Genomic DNA, 15,698 nt, shown 5'->3' with positions numbered 1-15,698 from the left:
CCTTGAGAAATGCTTTGACTAATTGCTTTTTAATTTGGCTGTTTGGGAGTTATATTACTATTATTATCGATAAGTAATAGTCATATGTATCTTACACCACCCCCACACTTGCGCAGTATAGCATATTCACATAATATAACCATATTTGGTCTGTTTCAGCACAACCTATACAACAAGCTATCCACGGTCTGTAAACAATGGTGTATGAAACAGAATATTTTTTTACGTTATAAGTCTGTAACTTACCACTGACCCCTAGAGCGCAATATGTCTAGAAACTCGTTTTAAGGGTTGTGCTTTGTTTAGTGGATGGCGTACTCGGACTGTGAATTCGAGATTTAAAGAGTAGCTGCTCATTTACCACAAAAATGTGCGCCATAAATGTGACAGTCAAATTTCACCAACTGTTGAGACGAGAGAAGCACATGAGATGACAGTGGGTACTGTTATCTTCCTGTCTTCTCCTTTACATGAGAGACAACTAAACAAAGTTTTTTCTTTGTATAGTTTTAGCCGAAAATTGTGAAACAAACACACGTAAATTTCTCTCATTGAATTTACTCTACTTATATTCATAATTATAATGAATAAATTCTGTTATAACTGGCCTATGGCCTGTCAAAAATTAAGGGGCAAGTACTACCACCTTCACCCTATAGTGTACCCTAATCTTACAGTTTATAGCTATTTGAATGAAATAAATGCTGAGAAATCATGTTTAACCATCAAATAGACAGAAAATTGCAATCGATGCAGACAAACATCAGTGAATGCCTATGTGAGCCAATCAAAATTAAGGCAATTCATGAAATACGTTCGTGGCGTATTCATTGAATAATTGTGGTAAAAATCAATTGGATTAAAACTTCACATCTGTAGAAAAGCCAGTGAGTTTTGTTAACACTACTTTCCAACAATGGATTTTATGTCATGTCACTTAACAACAAAAGTATATTTTAATACTGTTGTCAGTCTGTATATTGAAAGTATAAAATAAAATTTATAGAAAGCAAAACTGGAAAAAATATTTGTTGATTTCTTAACTAGAGTCACCGTTGATTAGAGAGGTTTTTATTCTTTTTATTAAAAGCGTTGGTGATATAACAGAAAATAAATTAAATCAGAAACGATAAAAGTTTCCTATTGAATCGATATTTTTATTTTCATGATATAATTTATGCATGTAGGTCAACGCTATAGGCCGCATCTTCACTTAAGATTTGATTATACCAACATTTATAAGGTTCCACAGCACCTCTCTCACGTCTTCCTTACACGCCTGTCACTAAAATCGCAATGGGCAAACAGGAATAGGCTGTTTTACCTGGACAAATTTATTTTGGGTTTTTTGACTCATCCTAGTTCAAAAATCAAGAGAAATAAAATATGAAGTGATACACACTGGCTCGTATATGGATTAGCTTCCTTATTAAGAAAAATCTAAAATATAGAATAAAGTATAGTTATGACAGACTTATTTAATTTATATATATTTTAAATTATATAATTTCAAAACACTTCTATATTTCAGTCTATCTAATTTTCTAGTCTATTGCCAATGAGTACCAAGAAAAGTACTTTTTTATTCTTATAATAAAGGTTTCTACGTCGAATGTTTGAGAAATACAATATTCTGTTTCGCGAGTGGAGATCGTGTACCGCTAGAAACTAGGTAATTTATGCGCTCACTTTGTTAAATAACTTGAAAGTGTAACTATTTTCAACAATGACATTCTTTCTTTAACAGTGAGTGACGTATTTCATCCTCCATTGGGTAGTGGTAAGTCGACGGATTTATAACCTTGCAATCAAGGGTTCAATTCCTCGGGCTAAGCACTACAGATTAAGGAATAATTTGTAAAATCCCAACATAGGTGCAAATTCACTATAATTAACTACTAATACGGCATTTTCAAAATATTCGTCAAATAATCATGATTTTATTCATACTTACCTCATATATATACATATGTCAGTTTTTAGAAAAAATGGGATGTTTTCTTAATAACTCGGTAGTAATTACCTTATAGAGTAGCATGTTAGATCATTGTTTTAATAATTTTGAGTAAAGTGCATTTGAAAGTGACGTGAAAACAGGCAGATAAGTTATATGCTAGAAGAAATATATCGAAGAAAATGTTCGAAATGTATGAATATTGATTTTAATTCAAATATAGTCAGAAAATAAGGTCACGTTTTTTGCTGAAATTTGAATAATACACTTCAAAATATCTTGGTTATATATAATTTATTTTCCCATAAGCCTTGTTTTCATATTGAAACATTTTCAGTGTTCACAAACGAATGCATTTATTTTCTGACTAAATTGGTATTAAAACAAAAATAGCTTCAGAAACCTTTGAGTATACGCATTTTGCTGCATAATTTCTCTAGTTGTTTTATTTCTAACGAAAAACGAAGTCTTAAGCTTAAAGATTAATAAATAGTTTGTTTTTTTGGAATTTCGCACAAAGCTACTCGAGGGCTATCTGTGCTAGCCGTCCCTAATTTAGCAGTGTAAGACTAGAGGGAAGGCAGCTAATCATCACCACCCACTGCCAAATCTTGGGCTACTCTTTTACCAACGAAAAGTGGGATTGACCGTCACATTATAACGCACCCACGGCTGGGAGGGCGAGCATGTTTAGCGCAACGCGGGCGCGAACCCGCGACCCTCGGATTACGAGTCGCGTGCCTTACGCGCTTGGCCATGCCGGGCCGATTAATAAATAGCTGAGAAAAATTTTCTAATGGATAGCCCTATACTATTCTTCTTTTTAGATACTCGCTTAAAGATTTATGCTCTTAACACAACCTAGGCATGTTCATACCACGTGTTCATGTTCACACGGGAACTTAATATATGATGTGCCCCGCTACAAAATTAACGTCTCGTAGTGTTCAAGTAATTTTATATCGAAAGCAATATCTTTTAAAAAGGTGTAACATTTTTGCATTATTATAAGTATTTGAATATCCTGTGTCACAGAAAGCGAAAACTAAAATCAATGTAATCAGTTCAAACTTTTCGAGTTTGGAACAATATCTTGCAAAACCAACCCACAACACAACTAAACAGTAATGTGTAATATTATAAAATACCTTTAAAAATTAATGTCAGTAACTTCTTTTGATAATTTTTTTTGCAAATTAGGCATCTGATGACTAGTCATGCGAGTTGAGCGATTTGAAATGCAAATAACTGTTAGCTAATCTATACAATACATAGTAATATGACACACTTTTAAAGTGCTCAAAGTTCTTATGAATCTTGACCAGATTTCGAAGAAGGTTTATAGATGTTTAATTAACGAAGACGGTTATAGGCGAATGAAACAGATCAGCACAGTAGGATGTTGTGAATTGCTTACAAGCGTCTGTAGCCAAATCATATGAAACAGGTTTCTAAACAGTTGCTTAAACATCTGGAGAGGAAGAACATTACTCATCGTCTAGCAAATCGTCTAGTATTGGCTTTATTTTACTTAAAAGGTAGAGTACCTTATACAAGACTGAATCAAGTGTAAGCAGCCACGACTGGGCGTTGTTTCAGTGTATAGAAATAGAATTTACAAGAACTGCCTGTTTACATGATAGATGCTTAAACAGGTGTATTTACTCTTAAAACAATAACCAAAAAGCTCGTCTTTAGTGGTTTTAATAATACATCAGTTGATTATCGACATGTGAAATATATATTTTTTTTTTTACGTACGTGTCATATTTCTTTCTTCATTAAGTTAACTTATTTGGAGAAATCTTGGAACCAGATCTAACCGTGTTTTCATACAGGAACATGATGTACATGAACGTTGGAAGAAATGTAAAGTAAGCAGAAACAAACAGCTTATGTAATTGTATAATTAATTATAATTCCACAGATCCTAAAACCTCGTCCTACACCATACTGGTACAATTAACCCCACATTTCACTTTATGGATAAATGCGCTTTCCCACCTTGCTAAATTTTGTTAGTATAACTGAAAAACTTGTTTGTATCGGATACACAAAGTATATTACCTATGATTACTACGTTTAAATTGATTAATATGTACCTGATGATGCCAGATTAACCTGGCGAAACGTTGTAATAATAGATATTGCACTCTGTGTATCCGATAAAAACAAGTTAATATTCTGGTCCCTGATTTCCTTTTGCTTAAGAATGAGATAGTATTGACTGAATAAAGTGGCGTGCGTGTTCATTTGACCGCAATCTCCTCAATAATATATGAAATGCTCTTTGGAGATGCTCGTGTCATGTTAAATGACTCCAGAGATTACAAATGCCATGGAAACACCTAACTCAGAAGAACGGTGGAGAAAGCATTAGGGTCTGAGCAATAATCCGATTATAAGCACACAAGATCAGTATCAAACTAAACCTGTTGTCATTGTCGACTTTAAAAGTATACTAAATAAACAATCATTTGTTTATCAGCTCACATGAAAGATCCTCAGATGTTTAAATTTCGTTATATTGAACTAAGAGGGTGAAGGTAGAAGGGTAGCTGACATTATTTTATAACCCTTAGTTTTGTCTTTTTATAATTGAGATACTTTTCATTTCTATAGTGCTTAATTGTTTTAGTCATTGTACACACAACGTGAAATATCTTGGTCTACATCATCCTGGCATATACACCACCAGTAAATTTTTATTAAACTCAAAATTAAAGTTTATTGTGCTGAACTACTATTTAGCATTTTCCTGAGGCTAGTATGTTAATATATTTTTAATTTTTAATTGTATAAGATTTTGATCCGACTGTCAGTGTTCTTAAACCGATTAAACTTTCTCATGACTTTTTACTTGTACTAAGAAATAATCTAATTATGATTTTATGTAATTATTTTATGCTGTCTATCTGATTACGTTCGCGAAAAGTCCAGGCTCAACTTAAGTTCTAATCTAATTAATGAGAAGACAACACACTTGACATTTAGTTTGTATTCCCTTTTTTTCCACTAATTGACATGAATACAAACACAACTTTCTGTGTTAGCAACCTAATTTAAGTATTCCACCAAAGTATTTTCTCGATCTAGTGCATTCATAATTTGCAATTCAAGTTAAAATTAACTGACTTATTCAGTTTAGTTACTGAATCTTTCAAGTCTTACTTCTTCTACGTGTTTTGCTAATCGTGAAACTTAACTTATGTTGTTCTTAAGACTCGGCTGAACATAATTACATGAAAAAACTACAAAACACTAAACAGTTCGTAAAGCTATAGAGCCACGCATCTCCTGAGAATATCAAACAAATGTTCATAAATTATACAAAGAGATCGTTTTAGGTCCAAGTTATGCCTTTTTACTTCATTTATACTGAAATATCTCTTATTGCTGATGTGTCTTTTGAACGTGCCTGGCATGGCCAATTGGTTTATGACGTTCGACTCGTAATCTGAGAGTCGCGGGTTCGATTCCCGGTCGCACTAAACATGCTCGCCATTTCAGCCGTGGGGGCGTTATAATGTGACGGTCAATCCCACTTTTCGTTGATAAAAGAGTAGCCCAAGAGTTGGCGGTGGATGGTGATGACTAGCTGCTTTCCCTCTAGTCGTACACTGCTAAATTAGGGACGGATAGCACCGATAGCCCTCGAGTTGCTTTGTGCGAAATTCTCAAAAAACACAAAAAAATTCTTTTGAAATACTGGTTGATACATGGGTAGTGCAATTACATTATTCAATATACTACTCAGTTATACCGAATGATATGAACATAGAAAGTTAAAAACCATTGGACTAATTAATATAAATATGATATACGTCGCTGATTCTTGGTTTAGAACTCTTCTTTGTTAGGAACATTACGTACTATATTGTAATGCAAAATACCACTCGTAGTTGTATAATTACTAAAATCGCAGAAATGTGATAATCAAAACACATGTATTCGACGAATAGAAGTTAGCGTGAGATATTTTAAACCCGAATATAATAAAATTATACTATCTTGGACAAACAGTCTGGTCTACGAATAATACATTTAGTGTAATGGAACTTTATAATAATGTAAAATAGTAAAAATAATGTTACACATGGAGAGACAAAGATAGCATGGTATATAGTGGAGTTTTCCTAGAAAACAATTTATTTAGGAATGCTTAAGGAATAATTTGCTACAATCAAAAACATTGGCATACCAAACAAAGTGTTGAGATAACTTATTTAGAATTTTTAGATATTTTAAATAATATCTGTCATGGTAAGCTAATGATTTGAAATTCAAAACAAACAAACAAAATTTCGGTATAATCTCCTTTAGCCTTAATAGCATTTATATCAGGATGATGTATAGCCTAAATCATACTTTAAATGTTTCATCAACATAATTTTCCTCCCAGGTATTAAGTCATCACAATTACAGCATGTAAGAAGATGAATCCCTACGTAACAGAATTTGTTTATGAGGAAATACATAATATATAACAATCTGTTTGTTCGTTTTGGTAGACAAGACCGCATTAATTTTGTATAGGTTTCCTACACAGTTGGCTGTGATGCATACTAGTCCTGTACTACAATGTAAATGTTGTGCAGTGGGTATGTATTTTGACTCACTCACAAAAACAAGTTTATTTTACCATTCTATTTTATGAAATCAAGTCTGATGTCTCTTTTGTTTGTAACTAAGTATCCATTGAGGCCACATGATGTTGTTGTGTATCTTACTGTTCGGAAGTTAATGTTTACGTCTGTAATTACACTTAGATCATTTGTAAGATATCTTGTGAATGGTCATGTGTAGTACAAGCATTATATTTTAAATTACGTTGTATCACTTTTGATGAGTTTAACATCCATATTCAGAGTGTCCATGCAGCTCCTACTTAAGCATAAAATTTAGATGTATCTGTCAAATAGGGTCTCATTCACCACACTAAACGTTTAGTTATTGATTACTTCTGTGGTTTGTAACAGAGTTAATTCTTTCACATGTTTTATTTACAAATTTATTCTCAATGTATATATACCTATGTATATGTACACAAGTATGCTTAATTGTCGTTAAGCATAAAGCTACTCAATAAGCTGTCTGTGCTCTGCAAGCCACAGGTATCAAATCCCGAATTTTAGCGTTGTAAATATATATAAGTTGAACGGAAAACTAAAAAGGAGTTGAAGTAAAAAAATGTATTTTTCAGTCATACGTATTATTTTTTGTGTATTAAAAATGAGAATGTGTTTGTGTGTGTTTGTTTTAGCACAAAGCCACATTGGCCTATCGGCTATTTTCACCGCGGAATATCTAACCCCGGATTTTAGCGTTGTAGGACGTAAACGTACTTTTATCCTATCGGTAGACAAAAGAGACGTGAAATAATTTTAGTAATATTTATAATTAACAGTCATAATGAGAAGATAGGTTTTGATGTATTCAGATAATAAATCATATCTCTTCTGGATTTCGAAAGTAAGGTCCACAACTCTCTTTCGTGTTATGAATCATACCATTTTCTTGAGGAGTTATTCATAACTAGTTGAGATTTCTTTTTACTGGGACGTAGTTTAAGTCATAATATGTGAAATGTATGTGACATTTCTGCAGATTTGTGGCTATTGCCTGGAGGCAGTCTCATGCGTCTATGATTCATTAAAAATAACAAAAGATTCATAGTCAATATCTGGTTCTTCACCATCAAGTTTCAAGGCTAATTTGGTTGAAACTTTCACCTTTATATCTCTCTTTATCTCTTCCTAGTGCAACTATGAACCTGGCAGCTGTCCAGCAGCATATATTCTCAGGTTTTTTATGTGTTTAATGTTAATACATGTGCCACAGACCTTCTGTACTTTATAGGTGAATAAATTACATCAATGGATGATAATGGAATGTACTCTCCTGCCATAGCTGAATGACTGGCTCGTAGAGAATATATCATAGCCACAACTTACTTCCTTAACCAAAAATGTTCTCATCATCTTGTTCATATGAATGTTTAGATGATATGATGAAATAAGAATTTTTATAATGCAAAGAACTTGATACAAGTTGGTGAAAAGACATACCTGTTAAACTTTGGATCCCAGTATACATTATTTTTTGGATTATAAAACATACAATCTAATGCTTGGAGCACTTGGTAAAATAATCAATCACAACTATAACAGTGCCCAGCATGGCCGAGTGACTAGTAAGATCAGCTCGTAATCTAAAGGTCGCAGGTTCGAATCCCCGTCGTAACAAGCATGCTCGCCCTTTTAGCCGTGGGGGCGTTATAATGTGGAGCTCAGTCCCATTATTTGTTGGTAAAATTGTATCCCAAGAGTTGACGGTGAATGATGATGACTATATGCCTTCCCTTTAGTCTTGCACCTTAAGTTAGGGACGGCTAGCGCAGATAGCCCTCATGTTACTTTGTGCGAAATTAAAAACAAACAAATTACTAGAACCGAGTGATCATTCAATAATATCTCTAACAAGAGTCCAGTTATGTAAAAAAAAAATCCCAGTGGTGTAGTATTTAATTAAACACCAGCAGGTGCACGGCTTGCTTATGCATTTATTTAAACTTCAAAAATCTTTCCAAATATTAATTTCATTAAGATGTATTAGACCATGTTCTAGCTTTTCCCAGATACACGTATTTCTATCATTTTCTATAAAGATGTTGATATATTGTAGGTTCTGAATGATATTATTTACAACTCATGCAGATAATAATGTTCGTAAAAGAAACACTTTGACAAACTGTCATGCAAAAGTAAATGAACCAGTTAAACCTATCATGTATCTTTCTCACATTGAGTTCATTAGCGTTTATGAAAACAGACTCGTAAGCTTTTTCCTTTTAATACAGACTATCACACACTGAAAATATTTCAAACTGGTCTATGAATAGATGGTCCCTGGCATTGGAGTTATTATTATAGTGGTGGGGACCATTGCTTAACAAATTTATCAACAAGCTACCAAAGCAAACTGCTTTATTCTTTGTTACCAGGATCACCTAATCTTCTAAACATGATATTGAGATAACTATTGACATATAAGAGCTCAGTTTTACTTGCCGATGATAGCATCTGGGCATTGCAAGGTTAATAAGAGTCCTAATAACCACAGTATTAATATTACAAGTTATTTACTGAAGTTCTTCCACTAGTATCTCCTACTACAGAATCCAGTGTTTGTTCTTTCGAAGCAGCAACTTGCATAAAACATTTGAGAACACCATCAAATCCATCTTTGACATCGCACTGAAAATAGTTGGGATGATCTGTATAAATCCACATCTCCTCGTGGGAGGGGACAAAGTCAAGTTACTAGTACACCTTATGCTCTTTGCTTAATGTAGGAATAGCGATTCTGGTATTCCCTCATACAAAATACTGCCATCTCAGCATCTAGATGCAAACTGGGCACATGTATCAGTGACGAAGTGTATCAGTTAGGCTTACTTCTTCTTCAATCGAGCAGTTTCTTGTAATGTCAGTGTAATCAACACATCCTATTTCTCTAAAGCCTTATATACTTTATCGGTACAGTATGTATCATCTGAGGATGACAAAACCCTGCGGATGGTCTCCATGAATGGGTCAACCCACTTCCTTTTGTCTCTGATGACTAACATCTGCCAAAACTCATGCCCTACAAAAGGCTTTCTAGTAGTCTTCTTCATAACCAGTTTCAGCATATGAATATTACTGCTTCTGCTGAGACGTACTTGTGCATAGCAACCTTTCTCAATTCTGTCAAAAAATTGAGTGCCTACAGAAACCAATTCTTTGATCTATTGTCAATGGAATAACTACTACAGTATAGAAGAGTACTGCAAGTCCAGCATAGGGTTCAAATGTACTAAACGTTTTTATTTTCTCACCTTAGCAGCTGGTTTCCTGATAATCCTCTGCACGTGGTTGTGGGTTATAGATCGACACGTAAAATCTAGGAATTGACTAAACAAAAAATATTATGACGAGGAGAGGTGAAAAACAAGTTTTTTTTTTTTACATGCTTAGAACGAAATCCTGGTTATAATCCCAGGTTTCTCATTCTAGTTTCATATTTTGTATTATTTACTTTAAGAAAAGGAGCACATAAAGTAAATTCACTATAACATAGTGAATAAGGATATATTTAACAGTTAAGTAAAAATTTAATCAGTCTCGTATTCCAATAATAATGTAAGTCCGCTGACTAATGTATTTCACTGTTTTGGTTACTAAAGCTCAACAAACCCACGCAAACACAACTACAGTCTAAAAGTGATGAAACTAGACAAATGTAACATTCTTAAGGTGCTTGTTTAGAGTGGTTAAACTAGTACTTTGGATGGCACGTGGTAATTGTAACAGTTTGATGTCGGTTGTTATTGAAGTAAACGTAGTCATAATTCATATGGCGTATATGTTGTTGAACAATTACATTTCTTACGAGAGTACATAATTAATATTTAAAACCAAATTTAAATTTAATACAACACATGTCTTTGTTCCTTTCAGAATTTTATTGCCAGCATGAGAAAAGACTGATGGTCCTTATTTTTGGACTGATAAGCTACAAAGAAACCAGCTAACCAATGACATTCACCACCAGTTCTTGAACTGCTCTTGTCTAGTCGAACAGACGAATTTAACCACACTTGACCGAATCTCCTTTCACTGAAACGTTCTCCATAACACTTTGAAGAAACCTGCAACTTTAAACTTTTGAATATTATTGTTACAAAATAAATAATTCTTAGGACAATGTTTCTGTAACAAAACAACAAATCATTAATGTTTACATTGAAACAACTTGCGTTTATGTTCTATCTAATAAACTAAACAACACACAACGAGTGTGTATACTTTTCTTTACCACTGTACTTCATCTACACATGGCTGAACATTTAAAAATAGTTTTAATGACTGACTCTAAATTGAACCTGTACAGTACAATCAGGGTTTTATTAATGCCGTTATTGTTCTTATGACTATTACAGTAAATCAACCTTCATAATATACGTTTTTTGTTAAGATTGCTGATATATCACTGGTCTTACTGACCAGCCAATAACTTTTAATATAAAGTTTAAAATATTTAGCTTTACAAACTTTCTACGTCTGTTGTATTTCTTTTATTGGAGTATGGTTAAGTTAAGTGTATACTGGTTGGATAAAGTGTGAAGTATAACGGAAATCGTAGCAAATTCTCATCATATATTGTTCATATGTATTTCCAACATAACACAATAAGTGATGTTCTAAAATGCATATTCTCAAAGTAACTTCTTCAACCTAGCTTCAAAACAAATTAAGTATATTTCATCTTACATGTGTTTTGGATTTTTTACCCAAAATTCAAAACCTCATTTTACTCATAACGCAGCGATACTTTGATAAATGTAAATCGCTGCTGCATTTCCCATATATAATGTTTATGTTTTATATAGCTAGTAAAAATATAATGCTCAGTTTTTAAATTTAAATAAACAGCTAAAGAGATAAGCAGAAGTGAGTTATCGCACAAAGCTATTCAAGGATTATCTGTTTTTAATTTCAAGGTGAAAGAACGGCGAAAGAGCAGCCAGTCAACACTACCAACCCTGTCTCGTGAATTACTCTAATAATGTAGTAGAATTTGACTGTCAGCCTTATAAGATACCCTCAATGTGTTAAAAGTGGCGTTTTGATGACGGTAACAGGGTTCGAACCACGGAACTTCGAAAATACGAAAACCACTAGACCTATGTTTTTTTAATTCAAGGATACACAATGTGCCCACAGTGTGTATAAAACCTTTATTTTAATTTTATACTTCCCAAAATTTACTGCTACGCTACCTGACGAGCGGTTAAATATAAAGATATAATAGAAATGTGTACGGCTATTAGGTCAACTGATTTTTTGTATAACAGATAAATCGTACGAGTTGACAAAACACTTAGAAATAGAACAATTTGAGAAAATTAACCTTTGAAACAAACTGTTTTGATTACATTTAATTTATTTCATAATACAGTGGTATAAAATATACCACGTCTTTCAATGCTTGCGCATCTTTTTTGGTTTTTATTTTTTTCGGAGAGCTTCACCACGTTATCTTCTCCACGGGCTGTAAATAGATGTCCTGCTCTACTTGGCTTATCATTGGACAAAGAACCCCCATCTCCACTAAGATAATAAAAGAAATGTCTTGGGAAAGTAAGAACAATAATAATTGTCACTCACTTTGTATGTTCTTTGCGTAGTTCCTTCCAGAATGAACATAAAGTACAGAATTAGATCCTATAATACTAGTAGATTTGTATTAGGATAATAGATCCTATAATACTAGTAGATTTGTATTAGGATAATTACTCCAGTCGCTTTTCTTTTTCTTCCAAATATTTCATATTTAGCAAGCACGCTCATTTCTTACAAGAAAAATATATAAATTCATGAATATTAAAACGTATTGAACATAAATGTTAGGCTAAACTACAGCTATGCATTACGCTTTCAAGTAAGTTACTCGTGGTGCAAGATACGAACAGAAGATATTCCTGTATCGTTATGCATATCACCTATATCGATATGTGTTTGCAGTACAAACATGTAAAAGTGTCTATTATTAGAGAAATGATAATTTTAGAAAAAATCAGTGTTAAAATTCCCGAAACGTCAAAACACGTGAATAAATCTGACAACAGAAGCAGTACACAAAATGTATATTATGATTTTCTCTTTGAATATATTAAATACTAGAAGAAACAGGCAAAACATTGGCAATCAAACTAGTAACTGTATTATAACATTACTTTTTTAAATACAGGATCTTTATAATAATACAAAGGTATTCTAACCGCAGACACCAAAATATGTACGTCCACTTATCCTGAGCCTAACGTTGGTTAAGCTTTATTTAAGTACGGCCTATATTAGATAAAAAAATAAATTGACACTGTAACTTGCGAACGTTTTTGTTAGGGCCAGCATGGCAGCGGATAGTACGCTGGACTCGTATTCTGAATCCCCTTCACACCAAACGTACTTGCCCTTTCAGCCGTGGGGGCGTTATAATGTCACAATCAATCCCATTGTTCTTTGGCAAAAGAATAGCCCAAGAGTTGGCAGTGGGTGGTGATTACTAGTTGCCTCCCCTCTAGTCTTACACTGCTAAATTAGGGATGGCTAGCACAGATAGCACTCGTGTAGCTTTGCGCGATATTCAAAAACAAATAAAGCTATACGTATGCAAGATAAATGTTCTCCAAAAGGCCTATATATATTTTCCCAGTAAAAGCAACCCAATTAAAAATAACTTCCTAGTTTGTTTCAAAAATCAAACTTAGTGTTGTGGTTTTTTCCCAATAAATTCACAAAATATGTTTTTTACTTGTCGAAATATGGTACAAGGGAAACAGATAAAGTATTTTTTTTTAACCATGGCAACACCAGGTAACTATTCTACTCTATTATAATAATACTCTAGTTTTTCTGTCATTGAAAATGGGAACAAACTTCATTTCAACGCATGTTAACAAAATGTGGATATAACGATATTTTAGTGTAAATTTTGTAGAACAAATAAACAAGATATTAATAGTTAATCAAAATTTTAAAATCGTCCAACGAGAGTCGAAGAATAATCTTATAAATTTATTTAACGACAGTGTTACGTTATGAACAGTAAAGTTTAATCCTAGCTAAACTAATTAACTAAAACCAAAAACGTTTATTTGTTTTTGAACTTTGTGCAAAGCTACAAGATGTGTGCTACACGTCCGTAATTTAGCAGTGTAAAACTAGAAGAAAGGTAGCTAGTTATCACCACCTATCGCCAACTCTTGGTCTACTGTTTGACCAATGAATAGTGGGATTGACCGTAATATAACGCCACAACGGTTCAAGGAGTGTGTATGTTTTTGGTGTGATGGGGATTCAAACTCGCGACACTCATATTATGAGTCGAGCGTACTATCTACTTGGCCATGCTGGGCCTAACAAAAACGTTCGAAAATTACAGTGTCGATTCATTTTTTATCTTATATAGACAGTACTTAAATAAAGTAGAAGATCAGCTTAGCTCTATTATCGCCATTCCTTCAAAAATACCACTAGTTCAAACGAAATATGTATGTAATATTATGTTGAATTTAATATACTTCTATGAGTGTGATAGTGTGTTCACATTATAAAATTAATAAATTGAATATATTGCAAACTAAATGCAACTCTCTACTTTATAATATATCAAAAGAAAATAATCCACTTACGAGTATCAAACAACCCAGAGGAAAAAGGTAGAATAAGATACGTTTGCTGTTTTGACTTTAATCTCATTTTACGCAGTGATCATTATAATATAAGCTTTACTTTATTCACAGAGTGTATTTCATGGTAGACAGCATAATTTTATTTTATAAGCTATGCCTACTGTTTGCTTTTTTTTTTCACACATAGGCCCGCCATGGCCAAACGTGTTAAGGTGTGCGACTCGTAATCTGTAGGTCGCAGGTTCGCATCCCCGTCGCGCCAAACATGCTCGCCCTTTCAGCCGTGGGGGCGTTATAATGTGACGGTCAATCTCACTATTCGTTGGTAAAATAGTAGCCCAAGCGTTGGTGGTGGGTGGTGATGATTAGCTGTCTTCCCTCTAGTCTTACACTGCTAAATTAGGGACGGCTAGCACAGATGGCCCTCGAGTAGCTTTGTGCGAAATTCAAAAACAAACAAACATTTTCACACATGACCTCCTAATGCTGCATGTTTTTCTTTTCTCTGTAAGATTAAATATATATGATGTTTTAGTGGATATATAATTAGTAATCTGTAGCAACATATCCCTATAATGATATATTATGAATTAAATATTATCTCAAATTTTATCAAAAAATGTCAAGTCTACATATAAATTATTTTTGTACCGTATATGTCGATTATAAAATTACCGGTTGTGCTTGCAGACGATAGACGCGTATATCAACGAAAAATTGTTGTTTTGCGCACCGTCACGTGAGAAATGTAACAAAGAGAACGATTTGGACTTATATATATCTATATATAAGTGTTTGATGACAGCTTGACCTACTACATATTATTGCAAATAATGTACAATATGGTAATTCAGCATTTAATGTGATAAACATAACGAAGAAAAATATTTAACTACCATTATTTCAAATTTTCTTGAACAGTGGAACACATTGATATTTATGACAAGTGTGAACTAGCTCTTGGAAGGAAAACATTTGGTAAGTTATTTGGAATAAATACACTAAAAAGAGATGAAAGAGATGAATTTAATTGATTTTAGATTAGTTATAAGCTTTTAATAAATAAAAAAATCTAAAAACATTACAATCCTGTAAATTTATAATACGTATTTTAAAGTTTGACTATCAACTCATAGCGAGAACAACTTACTAAATAATCAAACTGTCTCATAAAACACACCTGCATGAAATGGACGAAATATAAAAGGAAACTTCAAGAACCAAATTAGCACGAAACGTTCAAAGAATTAGGCCGTATTTGTTTGAATTTGAATTTCGCGCAAAACTACACAAAGGTTATCTTAACTAGCCGCCCTTAACTTAGTTGTGTGAGGCATCACCACCAACTACTAACTCTTTGACTACTCTTTTACTAAAGAATAGTGCGATTGATCATAACTTTATAATGCTTCAACAGCTGAAAGCACGAACATGTTTGGTGTGACGGGATTTCGAACCAGAAGATTACGAGTCCAGCCCCCTAACCTCTGAGTCGTATTTGAAGAA

At 33.4% G+C, this 15,698-nt stretch overlaps 1 long non-coding RNA gene across 1 annotated transcript in view; it reads left to right on the top strand.

The window, feature by feature from the left end:
• LOC143248386 (uncharacterized) overlaps window positions 1–10,762 on the top strand; it is a 46,665-nt gene extending 35,903 nt beyond the window's left edge. The window contains exon 2 of the long non-coding RNA XR_013026957.1: window positions 10,456–10,762. This is a non-coding gene — a long non-coding RNA (uncharacterized LOC143248386). The remainder of the gene's footprint in view (window positions 1–10,455) is intronic.
• The last annotated feature ends 4,936 nt before the right edge of the window (window positions 10,763–15,698 follow it).

Source organism: Tachypleus tridentatus, chromosome 4, assembly GCF_004210375.1.
Source record: "Tachypleus tridentatus isolate NWPU-2018 chromosome 4, ASM421037v1, whole genome shotgun sequence".
NCBI lineage: Eukaryota > Metazoa > Arthropoda > Merostomata > Xiphosura > Limulidae > Tachypleus > Tachypleus tridentatus.
The sequence above is the reverse complement of the archived record's forward strand: the minus strand, read 5'-3'. Positions and strand labels throughout refer to the sequence as shown.